The 13045-nt window shown below is 47.8% G+C and overlaps 1 protein-coding gene across 5 annotated transcripts in view; it reads left to right on the top strand.

Moving 5' to 3' along the window:
* DCDC2C (doublecortin domain containing 2C) overlaps window positions 1–13045 on the top strand; it is a 132995-nt gene that overhangs the window by 9472 nt on the left and 110478 nt on the right. The window lies entirely within an intron of this gene.

Here is a 13045-nt window from a genome sequence, read left to right as displayed (position 1 = left end):
TTTTTTTTTTTGATGAAATTCCAGAGTTTTCTATAGTGATTGTATTAATCTGTGTTCCCATCAACATTGTATAAATCTTTTTGTCTTGTTATTAATAGCCATTCTAATGCTATCTCACTGTAGCTTTGATTTGCATTTCCCTGATGGCTAGCACTTTTCATATTTTGATTATATTATATACATATATTTGGTGGTGTATATGTTTCTTTTGAGAAATATTTGTTCCTTGTTTGTTTGTTGTCTTGCCTAAGTATTCTTTCCTCCCTTATTTAATTATTTATTTATTTTTCAAAAGATTTATTTATTTATTTGAAAGGCAGAATTACAGAGAAGCAGAGGCAGAGGCAGAGGCGGAGAGAAAGAGATCTTTCATCTGCTGGTTCACTCCCCAAATGGCTGCAATGGCTGGAGCTGTGCCAATCTAAAGCCAGGAGCCAGGAGCTTCTTCCAGGTCTTCTACATGGGTGCAGGGGCCCAAGGACTAGAGTCATCTTCTATTGGTTTCCCAGGCCATAGCAGAGAGCTGGATCAGAAGTGGAGCAGCCAGGACTTGAACCAGTGTCCATATGGGATGCCAGTACTGCAGGTGGCTTTACTTGTTACACCACAGTGCCGCCCCCCCCCTTATTTATTTTTAAGATTTATTTATTTATTTGAAAGGCAAATATATATATATCTATATGTGTGTGTGTGTATATATATATATAGACACACACACACACACAGAGCACAGAGAGCACAGAGAGCGAGCGCAGAGAGCGAGCTCTTCCATCCCCTGGATCACTTCCCAAATGGCCGCAACAGCCGGGGCTGTGCCAGGCTGAAGTCGGGAGCCAGGAGATTCTAATGGGTCTCCCATGTGGGTGCAGGGGACCAGGCACTTGGGCATCTTCCACTGCTTTCCCCAGCTCATTGGCAGGGAGCTGGATGTAAGTGGAGCAGATGGGACTTGAACAGGTGCCCCTATGGGTGCTGGCACTGCAGGCCTAACCTTCAAACCCACAACGCTGGCACCTAAATACTCCTCTAAATTTTTTTTATTTACTTTTATTTATTTGAAAAGCAGAGAGACAGACACACAGGGATTTTTCATCTGCTGGTTTACTTCTCAAATGCCCATAAAAGCCAAGTCTAGACCAGGCTGAAGCAGGAGCCTGGGATTGAATCTAGGTCTCCCATGTGGGTGACAGGGACCCAAATACTTGAGCAATCGCTTGCTGCCTTCCAGGTGCACATTGGTAGGAAGCTGGAATTAGGAGCAAAGCTGAGACTGCCACTCAGGCATTCACTCTATTATGGGAGGTGGCACCCAAACAACATGTTAGCTGCTGGGCCAAACACCTGCCCCTACCCACTTCCTAACTGAATTGTTTGCATTTTTGCTGTTGGCTTTTTTTGAGTTTCTCATATGCTTGGATATAGATCTTCTGTCAGCTGCATAGTTTGCAACTATTTCCTCCCATTCTGTTGGTTGTCTCTTCACTCTATTGATGATTTCCTTTGCAGAAGCTTCTTTTTTATTTTTTATTTATTTTTATTTTTTTGACAGGCAGAGTGGACAGTGAGAGAGAGAGAGACAGAGAGAAAGGTCTTCCTTTTGCAGTTGGTTCACCCTCCAATGGCCGCCGCGGCTGGCACTCTGCGGCCGGCACACCACGCTGATCTGAAGCCAGGAGCCAGGTGCTTCTCCTGGTCTCCCATGGGGTGCAGGGCCCAAGGACCTGGGCCATCCTCCACTGCACTCCCTGGCCACAGCAGAGAGCTGGCCTGGAAGAGGGGCAACCGGGACAGAATCCGGCGCCCCGACCTGGACTAGAACCTGGGGTGCCGGTGCCGCAAGGTGGAGGATTAGCCTAGTGAGCCGCGGTGCCGGCCCTGCAGAAGCTTCTTTAGTTTGGTATAATTTATTTGACTATTTTTGCTTTTGTTCTCTGTGCTTTTGGGGTTTATCAAAAAAATCAATGCCCATACTGATATCCTAAAGTGATCAGAAGCCACCAAGGAAATGCAAATCAGAACTACAATGAGATATCACCTACCCCTGTCAGAATGGCTATTATCTGTGGGGAGCAACTGAGACTAGACTAAATTACTGGAACTAGGACTAATTCTATGCATCTGATCTCCCACAATATGGTGCTGAGAGAGAGCAAACAACTTCTACGCAGCTGCCTCACCAATTTGACTGATAAACTGCAGGAGCTGATCCTGCTCCTGATTGGAGGAGAGCAGCGTGCTTGGCATGTGGGGAGCAGAGCATGGATTGGTGGAAGAGGACTATAAAGGAGGAGAGAGCCAACATGCACCGGGGAATATCTGAGCAACCCCTGAGAGAGCCAGCTGGCAGTGTGCCGCTCCTCCGTGGAAGCAGGGAAAGCGGCGGGGGTGCCGCCCCTCTGCGGAGGCAGGGCGGAGGGGGCGGCAGCTAACCCGGGAAGAGCCGGGGAAAGAGAACAGTGCAGGGTCCAGCTGGCAGCAAACCCGGGAAGGGCTGGGCAAAGAGAACAGCGCAGGGTCTAGTGTCGTTCCTCCCTGAGAGGGGGAGCAACAATTATCAAAAAGAGAATAAAAAATTTTGGCAAGAAAGTGCAGAAAGGGGAACTCCCTCTTGAAAGATTTATTTGAAAGGCAGAGTTACAAAGAGAGAGAGAGAGAGAAGTCTTCCATCTGCTGGTTCACTCCCCAGGTGGCTGCCACATCAAGGCCTGGCCCAGGCTGAAGCCAGGAGCCAGGCTGTTCTTCCAGGTCTCCCAAGTGGGTACAGGGGCTCAAGCGCTTAGGTCATCCTTCTCCAGGCAGGCACATTAGCAGGGAGCTGGATCAGAAGTGGGCAGCCAGGACTCAAGCTGGTGCCCACACCGTATGCTAGTATTGCTCGTGGCACCTTACCTGCAGCACAACTCAGCCCAGGTCTTTTTCTCTTTCTTGTTCTTACTCTCTCTTTCTCTTTCTTTCTGTCTTCCTCTCTCTCTTTCTCTCCCCCTCCCTGTCTGCCACTCTGCCTTACTTGAGGTTGGGTGGTGGGAGGGATAAAAGGAATTTGGATAAAAAAGGAATCTGGATGGAATTCACTGTGTTACTAATAGGGGATGTGCAGTGAGGGGTATATCAGAACTATTTGTATTACTACCTCACAGTTTTCATTTTGTAAATTTGAGACTATTCTGAAATAAAACATTAAAAATGTTTCTTTTATGTTCTCCTCTAGTAGTTGTAAGTTTCAAGCCTTGCATTTAGATCTTTGATCCATGCTGAGTTTTTTTGAATGGGGCAAGAGGTGAGAGGGAGAAGGCAAGCTTCAGTCTTACACTTGCATATCTGGTTCCCCAGCACCGTTTATTGAAGAGCCTGTCTTTTCCTAAATGTGTGTTTTGGCTCATTTATTGAGAACCAGTTGGCCGTAGGTGCATTGATTCACTTCTGGGATCTCTATTTTGTTTCAGTGTTCTGTCTGTCTGTTTTTATATCAGTACCATGCTGTTTTGGTTATTATAGCTCTGTAGTGTGTCTTAAAATCAGGCACTGTGTTATGTTGGGCTTGTTCTTTTTGCCCAAGATCGCTTTGGCAATTTTGGATGATTTGTGGTTCCGTACTAGTTTAGGATTGTTTTTTTTTTTTTTTTTTTTTTTTTAGTTCTGTGAAGAATGTCACTGGTATTTTAATGGGGAATGTGTTGAATCTGAAAATTATTTTAGGTAGTCTTGGCATTTTGACAATGCTAGTTTTTGTAATCCATGAACTTCTTTCTTAGTATTTTGTAATTTTCATTGTCAAGGTCTTTCATATTTTAGTTAAATTTATTCCAAGGTATTTTCCTTTCTTGATAGTTATTGTGAATGTGATTGTTCTTATAATTTTTTTCTCAGCAAATTCATTCTTGGTGCATAAAAATACTAGTGATTTGTATATGTTGATTTTTAATCCTGCAACTTCACTGAATTTGTTTCAGTTCTAATATTACTTCAGTGGGTCTTAAGGTTTATTATTAATATAGAGAATCATGTCATCTACAAACAGGAATACTTTGTCTTCCTTCTTTCCTATTTGTATACCTTTTATTTCTTTCTTTTGCACAATTGCTTTGGCTGAAACTTGCAGTACAATACTGAGTAAGAACAGCAGGAGTGGATATCTTCTCTGGTTCCAGATCTTAGAGGAAATGCATTTAGCGTCTCTCCACTCAGTGTGAGGTTGGCTGTGGGTCTGTCACATGCAGCCTTTGTTATGTTGATGTATGGTCCTTCTATACCTAATTTATTTAAGTTTTTTTTGTTTATCATGAATGGGCATGAATTTTATGGAAAGCTTTATCTGCATTTTTGAGAGGATCATGTGGTTCTTATCCTCATTCCTTGATGTGATATGTTTATTGATTTGCACGTGTCGAACCATCCCTGCACCCCTGAGGAAAATCCCATGTGATCGTGGTGAATGATCTTTTCTGTCCACTGCGTTAATAAGTGATGTAATGGGATTACTGTAGTGACATACTTACTCACATTCATGACTGTTTATATAGAGAAGTAGAATTACATGACAGTTTTAATACTTTTAATATTTACTTCTGGATTGGACCTTTGGAAGTTTCTACAAATTCTGCTGTTTCTGCCCATCTGTGAGTTGTTCATGACTGCCCACTGGGACAGTGAGGACTGAGCAGGAAAATGCCATGTGCATGGCCCAGCAGAGCTGGGTCTTCCCCTCTCCTGCCCCTCTTCTATTGTAAAGGAAGCCACCTCTGCAAAGTGTTTGTGGTTGTGGTTGTTTGATGTGTAAGTTTTTGTCCTGGTGGGAGTGTAGGACTTTCATGGTTACATGACAGGAGGTGTGGCCACCACTGAGGGCTTGGACCAACACACTTGATTTACTCCAAGATGTCTGCTTTGTGCTGGGCAGGATGTGCCTGAGTTTACAATTGGTGTTTTGCTGCCTTACGTGAGGGCATGGAGCCACTCAGGTACAGAATTAAAGGATGTCAGTCACTCTCATTGATATATGTTGAGTATTTTTATCCAAAATGCTTGCGATGAGATTAGTTCTAGAATTTGTAATTTTTTTCCAGATTTTGGAATGATATAATATATTGGAGGTGAGACCCAAGACTGACCATGGAATCCATCTGTATTTCATGTATACTTTTTTCTTATATCCTGAAGTCTTTCATACAATATTTTAAATGCTTTATGCATGAAACAAAGTTTGCATGTCCCAGCTGAAGGGCCTGGGAGGATCTCTCTCTTGCTGAGGATGCTGAATAAACTGTGTGCTCTGTGACCTGTCACGTGAAGTCAGGCTTGGAACACCATGTTGGCCCTGAAAAACCTCAGACTTGGGAGCATTTCAGGTTTCAGAGTTTGGAGTAGGGATGCCGAAAACCCACACTTCTCTCTTTTGTCACCTCTTACTATCGGGTAAGAACATTGTGCTGTGTATGGGATGTCCCCATGATCACAGAGGTGATAAAAGACTTAATGAGATAAAGACTTGTTTTTGTTATTCATCATGTTCTAGAAATAGAAATACTCTGACAAGATGTCAGGTGCTAAATTCTAGAATTCATGGTTTCATCATGAGCCTCCTGTGCCTTTGGTTTCATAAATGACCACCTTCACTTGCTAGAGTTTGTATGTTGCCACATCACATAATACATTTGGAAGTCATTTCAGACAGTGGATGCTTTATCATTATTTGATGTTAACTTTGCACAAGTTTGACATGGAATACATATGGTTTGTATTCTTGTCATAAGATTTATATTTACATCTGTGGTGTGCTGTGGGAAAATGGGGAAGTTGCAGTCATGCGAGGTAGAGCAGATCTTCGTACCTGCCAGTGACAAGATGAGTCGAGAGGCCAGGAGAGGTTACGGGATGTGAGGTTGGGTGGCAGGTTGGTAATGGCTCCAACATGAAGAGTTCCAGAGATGACCCCAGGATTTTCCCACTCCTTTCCCAGGGAAAGGCCCGCCACTGCATTTGTACAACCGGACAGTATCAAGTATTTCTTCTGTTTAATCCATAGAACTCGGCCGGCGCCGCGGCTCACTAGGCTAATCCTCCACCTTGTGGCGCCGGCACACCGGGTTCTAGTCCCGGTCGGGGCGCCGGATTCTGTCCCGGTTGCCCCTCTTCCAGGCCAGCTCTCTGCTGTGGCCCAGGAGTGCAGTGGAGGATGGCCCAAGTGCTTGGGCCCTGCACCCCATGGGAGACCAGAAGCACCTGGCTCCTGCCATCAGATCAGCGCGGTGCGCTGGCCGCGGTGGCCATTGGAGGGTGAACCAATGGCAAAGGAAGAACTTTCTCTCTGTCTCTCTCTCTCACTGTCCACTCTGCCTGTCAAAAAAAAAAAATCCATAGAACTAAGGACTTGCATGAATTATTTTTGGTCAACATTTGAGCACTTTCTGTAGGGAGAGAGAAGTGCTGTGACCATTGGGAAGTGAGCTACACAGTGCCTTACACTGTTTTCTATTGCTGTGAGATAATACTAGAGATGAGTGATTTGTATGGAAGCTTGTTTGACTCTCAGATCTGGAGGCTGGGAAGCAGAAAAGCCTGGTGCCAGCATCTGCTGGGCCCCAGGGAGGGCCTTCTTGCTGTATCATGGCACGGTGGCGGCACCCCTTGGTGAGGCAGAGCCGGCACTAGCCCTGTTCTCTCCGCCTCCTCTCACAAGGCTGCTAACACCACCACAGGGCTTCCTTTCACCATCTTACCCAACCTCCCAGCTGAAAGTACCATTAACATGAATTTGGTGATTAAATTTCCGGTACGTAGACTGGGGAACATGTTCAAGTTGTAGCACACAGGACAGGCACAAGGCTCTGCCAGGGAAGATGAGGAGGAGTGAGGGGTTAGCTGGATGGGGCAGGTGGTTTCTGTGATGTGAGGGAGGGCTAGGGGTGCTGGCTGCACAACAGCACCGAGAGGGAGACCCTGTCCCTCTGAGCTCCACTTTTTCTAGGGTCAGAGTTGGTTTGAAGGTTGGAGAAAAGCCAATGAGTCCCAGGTGCCGGGGTCAGGGAGCCGTGTGCCTGGGTGTTAGATGCTCCTGGAGTCTTGCTGCATTGAGGCCACGTGCAGTTCTGCTTGCACCATTCCTGCCACTCCCTCAGTGGACAGTCTTCAAGCTATTCATGTGCTGGGCCTCGAGGACACTTATAGCAGCTCGTGTGTGTGTGTGTGTGTGTGATTAGAAACACCTGTGGGAATATTCTGACCATTCACTACTACAGGAACAGTTGAACACTTCACAGCGTATCCCATTGTGATTAGGCGTAGAGATGTCGACCTGCAGTAGTTCTCTGGACATTGTCAGGATTATATAAAATACCCCTGTGAAGATTTAAACTGGTGCCTGGCATTTAGCAAGAACTCACTAAGAACCAGTAACCCTGTCCAAATCTGAGATCCACGCATGCCTACCAATTTGAAATCAGTGCCAACTGTTTCAAAGGTTAAATGCTGCAAGGTATAAGCGTTTGTCAAGTTCCAAAATCCAATGTGCAAATGTTTTGCTAAGCTATTTTGCTTCATTTTGTGAAGTGTCAATATGGAATAGAAATACCTATCTTCTGGAAGCTATTTTTTCATAGAATTTCTGTTTTGGCCAAAATATGTTAGTGGAAAAATTGAAGAAGCTTTATAAGAGATCTTGATTTAGCATAGAAATTTACTTAAAATTAATTAAAATATGATAATTCACAGTTAACATGGCCTCAGACATGGTTTATAAAATACTTGAATGTAATGAATTTAAAATTAAGTTCCATTGAGCACAGAGACAGGAAAATTAGATCTGCAACAGGCACTCTTGAAATCTTGGCTTTTGTTGACTGTCATGTGGATTTAAGGAGAGAAGAGTCCTTGCTCTCAGAGGATTTCAGTTGCAGCTTTGCGTAGTGCTGGCTTCTGATCTCAAGCTGCATAGACTTAGGCAGATGTAAAAGACAGCTCCAGCTCTCTGCTTCTCAGAACTTATGGGCCCTGTCACTATATTCTTCCCTGTGAAGGCCATGCTCAGTCTGCCCTTCTGTGGGTCTGCGTGTGGCTGAGAACAGGGGCCCAGGGGTTAGGCTGTGGTCACCTCCCACTGTCATGAGGAGACAGGTGCAATTTCCGAGAGGAGCTTTCCAGATCCCTCTAGCTACCCATGAATCTAACACAAGGAATATTTCACAGTGGGCTTTCCAGTGGACTGTTTTCCAGTGTTACACATGATGCTCTGCCTTATTGAAAGCTTGAGAAATAGAATTTGACTTTGCTTTGATGACTCAAGGGTTCAAGCACTTGGGCCATCTGCTACTGCCTTCCCAGGCATCCCAGAAGGAAGCTGGACCAGAAGTGGAGCAGCCATCCTTCCTTCCCGCCTCTCAACCCATGTCACCCTGTAGGCCTGGCTTCCTCTTCCTGGTGGCAGAAGCTGCTGTCAGTGGCTCCTCCCCATTACCTATCAGCAGTGTCACCATTATGTTTCTTTTTTTTAAATTTATTTATTTATTTGAAAGAGTTATGCAGAGAGAGAGAGAGAGAGAGAGAGAGAGAGAGAGAGAGAGAAAGAGAGAGACCCTACCTCTTCTCTTCTTCAGTTCATCATCCTGTGGTCTTAGGCTTTCTTACCTATTCCTTTCTGGTGATTTCATTCATAGTGGCTGTTATTAGAGTCCGTGCAAAGCATCAGGCCAGGGGCACTGGCTGGTCTTGGAATGGAAGGGTGCTCTCTCCAGGGACACTGGTCAGCTTTGCTGGTGTCTGCACCTGCAGGTTGAAGAAGGGGTTCAGGCTGCTGGGGTGGTGAAGAAGGTGAGGAGCAGAGGGAGAGAAACAGAGGCACAGGGGACCATTGGCAACTCAAAGTACTGTGGAGAAAACAAAGCCTCTTCCAATACAAAGAAATAAATCACTGAACACAGGTAGGTTTGAGATGTGAGCATCTGACTCCTGTTACTGTGCAGGCAGAGTGGAGGTGGAAAGCAGGGCTCCTAACGTTAGCAGTGTTGGTGCAACTGTGCTGACCTCGAGAAGCAACTGCTCCGCAAGCCTTGGTCTTCTCATCAGGGAGATGGGACTGCAGGCCCAGGTGATCCAGGGCCCCACAGCTCCTGGAGCTCCGATTACTCCCTTTGCAGGCCCATCACCCCTCAGTTCAGGCCTGTCTTGGACAGAGACATAAGTGACTGAAACAGGGACCTCCCTAGCCAAGGCATATTGTCAGGGACACTGGGCTGGGGGAGCAGTGACCCCCCACTTCCTTCCTAACTTTCCAAGGTGGGGTGGTGGGATGGGGTGCAACAGAATCCCATATTTTAGAATCACGATGAAACAGAAAATTGGGCAAGTCATTCATAAAAACCTAAACTTTTTTCTTAAAGGTAAAAGAACTATAGTATTCCCCAAAGGTGGAAAATAAAAACTCATCATCACCATGTCCCAGAAGGCAAGGAGTCCCTACCCCAAACCCATTATAGTCACACCTGCCTGCTCTACCCCCGGAACCTGCAGTGCTGCAGGAGGCAGGGCTGCAGAAGGCATTGGGTTTGCCCAGCTGTGCCACATTTCTGCAGGAAGCGACACCTGGCTGGTGAAGCATGAGTTCTCGTCTGTCCCCTCACGCCTTACCCCATCGCTGCAGAACAGTAACCCAGGGGGACTCTTAGGCAATCTGGGGAGAGAACCTGAGTGCTTCTTTGGCTCATGGTGTCCCCAGAAGAAGCTGGAGTGGCCTTGGGCTGAGCCGGTGCCACCTCTTACAGATGAGATGAGAGCTTTAAAGCCCACTTTCCACAGGCTTCCGTGCCCTGCAGCCGTCTTGTGTCCTTGTGGATGTTTACCTGCTCGGTCTCCTAGCTTGTGCACCTGCTGCTGAGCTGTTCCGCTGAACGTTCTGTCAGCTCACTCTGTACAGTGGGATCCTGGGTAGCCCAGATGAGTGCTGTCTGCTGACCCTGATGTTCTCTGCTGGGTGTGCATTTGTGATGGGATCTTTTCTTGATGCTGGGCTGTCTGGAATCTTTTTTGCTGGATATTTTCTGTGGAAAGGGCACTGAGGGGAGCTGGTGCAGAACCCACAGGTTGGGAGGGCCAGGACTGTGGAGCCGAATAACAGCAAAAAACAAAACAAAACAAAAGAAAAAATCAAAGCAACAGCTGCTGTCAATTGAGTTTCAGCTCATTCAGATCTGCTCAGCAGGTGACAAAATGTTACCTGATATTTTGTTTCTCCTACAGACAACAGCCACGTTATGAGGTGAGTTGTATGCAGCAGTGAATGGCTGGGGGGATGCATGACACCGTGCACGGTTACAGCCAGTGTCAGAGCCAGTGCTGTGCTCGTGGATGACTCAAAACCTAGGCTCCTGAGTGCTGTGCTCTGCTGGAGCAGGTTCCAATATGCGTTCTGCTAACAACTACAATGAAATATGTTTGATGGCTATCATGACCAGGGCACTTAATGCTGTGTGTTCTTAGGGAGATTAGAGGACCACTCTGATTCTTTGCTACCTGGATATTTGCCTGGCTGGTTTGAATGCACACGAAGTGTCGACTGCAGTGCCTAATGCCAGTCCGCATCTGGAAACCATAGTTGGGCCTTGGGTGAACAAGCCTATGGCAGCCCCGAGGATCTTCTGTCGTTGATTCAGCTGTGGTTTCATTCTCTGGGTTAAGGAGGTCTTAGCTGTTAGGCCCTCAGCTCAGGCAGGTGAGTGTGCATGGGACGGTCCTCACCATCAGACAGTAAGGGAAAACCATGTTTGTTCGGTAGTGCCGACGTGGAGTCAGGGGAGAAATCCAGAACTGTGCCTTAAATTGCTGGAGTTATTTAATTAGGCAGTGATATCAGGGTTAATGAATCATTAACACAGCAGAAGAGCAATTAGCTCATTGTTTCTGTGATGTGCAGTTGAGCAGAAAGCTGTGTCTGTGTCTTGGGGGCTGCGTCTCAGTGGAACTGTGCAGACAGCGATTTCTGTTGCTTTCCGGCTTGGTCTATAAATATTCATGGCATTGATTTCCTCACTATTAGTATGCAGGTGTATATACTGTAAAGAATTTGTTTGAGAGGCAGAGAGCCAGGGAGAGAATGTACTCCCATTTGCTGGTTCACTCCCTACATGCCCACAGTAGCTGGGGTGGTGGCCAGGAGCCAAGAATTCCATCTAAGTATCCCATGTGGGTGGAAGAGACCCCAGTACTTGAGCTGTAACCTGCTGCCTCACAGGGTCTGCACTAGCAGGAAGCCGGAATCAGGAGCCAGAGACAGGGATCTAACACAAGTACTCTGTGGGATGTGGGTGTCTTTGATTTTTTTTAAAGATTTATTTGTTTGAAAGAATTAGAGAGAGGGACACACACATACACACACACACACACACACAGAGAGAGAGAGAGAGAGAGAGAGAGAAAGGCCTTCCATCTACTGGTTCTTTCCCCAGATGTCCACAAGGGCTGGGGCTGGGCTAGATCCAAGCCATAAGCCAGGAGTGCCAGCCAGGGCTCCCCTGTGGGTGGCAGGGGCCCAAGTACTTGGGCCATCTTCTGCTGCTTTTCCAAGGCCATTAGCAGGGAGCTGGTGGTGGGAGTGGAACACGCGGGACAGGAACTGGGACCATATAGGATGCCAGCATTGCAGGTGGAGCTTTACCCATTATGCCACAATGCTGACCCTGTGGGAATCTTAACTGATAGGTCAACTGCACCCCTCCCCTCCTTAAAACCTGGTTCTCTGGGAAACACAAGTATCAGTCTTTTCTTACTCTGCCAGAGGTATATGCAGCTTGCTCCTATGTCACTGTGAGCCCACAGAACACAGGTGGTGTTGGTCTTGGTGTAGGATCTGTGGGTAACTTTCTACTCAAACTGGGCGATTCAACACAGCCCCTGGTATTAATGGGTTGGTGGCTCTTGTGTGGAAGCTAGGCGGGGTGGGGGGTGGCAGGGTCTGAGAGCAGAAGGGACCAGGGGGCAGGGCAGGCTCTGGGAGAGCCCCGGGGAGCAGAGTCTGCACAGGGTGGTGGTGGCTGTTTAAGGGGATGCAGGAAGCAGCAGGCCCGGGAGAACAGAGGTGTTGCAAGCAGAGCCAGAGAGTGAATGATGGCTTTGTGGCCACACTGAGTGCCAGTGGGTTGTGGACTGGAGGCCCCAGGGGGAGGGTCTGCAGAATGGAAGTGTCATGTGTGGAAGGAGCTCGTCACAGGGGCCAGGCCTACCTCTGTGGTGGTGAGGACGAGTGGGCACCCGACATGTTTCTGCTGAGAGTATATCTTGCAGGTGTGAGGGCAGCAGTGGAAAGGAAGCTGGACATGGGTCCTACTTAGGGCCGACAGGGAGACCACTGGTGTCAGATGAGAGGGGCAGGGAGCCTGCGGGGTGGAAGTGGGGCAGCTCCAAGCCCCCTTGCTGTACAGCCCAGGCCCAGGTCCGCTGGCTCCTTGAGAAAAGGTCAAGCCTGGCTGGGTGCATGCCTGGGGAGACATGGCGTGGGAGGCCTGTGTGCAAGTCAGCAGGCAGCAGCAGGGGTCTGGACTTTGCTCTGTGGCCGGTGGGAGCTGCCACTCACACGGAGAGCAGCAACTTTTCAGCGTGGCCATGGTTGGAGCACTGGAGGGACCTCCTTGCACAAGTTTCAGGACTGTGTGTGGGGCAGCGTGGGGGCCGTCAGCTTCTCCAGAACCTTCCCTCCGCTGCTTTCTGCATAGTCTGCGCCTGCAGGTGGTGAGCGTGGGGGAGTGTGCTGTTCTGTCAGGTCTCAGGAGTTCTTAGCGTCTCAACCCTGGTGAGCCTGAGGTTGAAGCTGTAACCAGACCATGGCTGTCGGCTCTGCCTCTCAGGCTGCAGTCACAGGGAAGGGGATCACGCCTGCTGGCCGGGACATTCTGGCTTAAAGCTCATGGTCTGAAATCAGAGTCCACCCTGTCCATTCTCGGGAGGGCAGAATTTGGCCTGCACAGAGCCTGTGGCAGTGGACTGCTGACTTGTGCTTGCTGCAGGAATGCTGGGCCCCGCCCGGGAGTGCACTGCCTGCCTTCCAAGTGGGGCTTTTGTCTGT

This window comes from Oryctolagus cuniculus, chromosome 2, assembly GCF_964237555.1.
Source record: "Oryctolagus cuniculus chromosome 2, mOryCun1.1, whole genome shotgun sequence".
In the NCBI taxonomy this organism is placed as follows: Eukaryota; Metazoa; Chordata; class Mammalia; order Lagomorpha; family Leporidae; genus Oryctolagus; species Oryctolagus cuniculus.
Note: the sequence above shows the minus strand (reverse complement) of the source record. Positions and strands in the feature narration are given on the sequence as shown.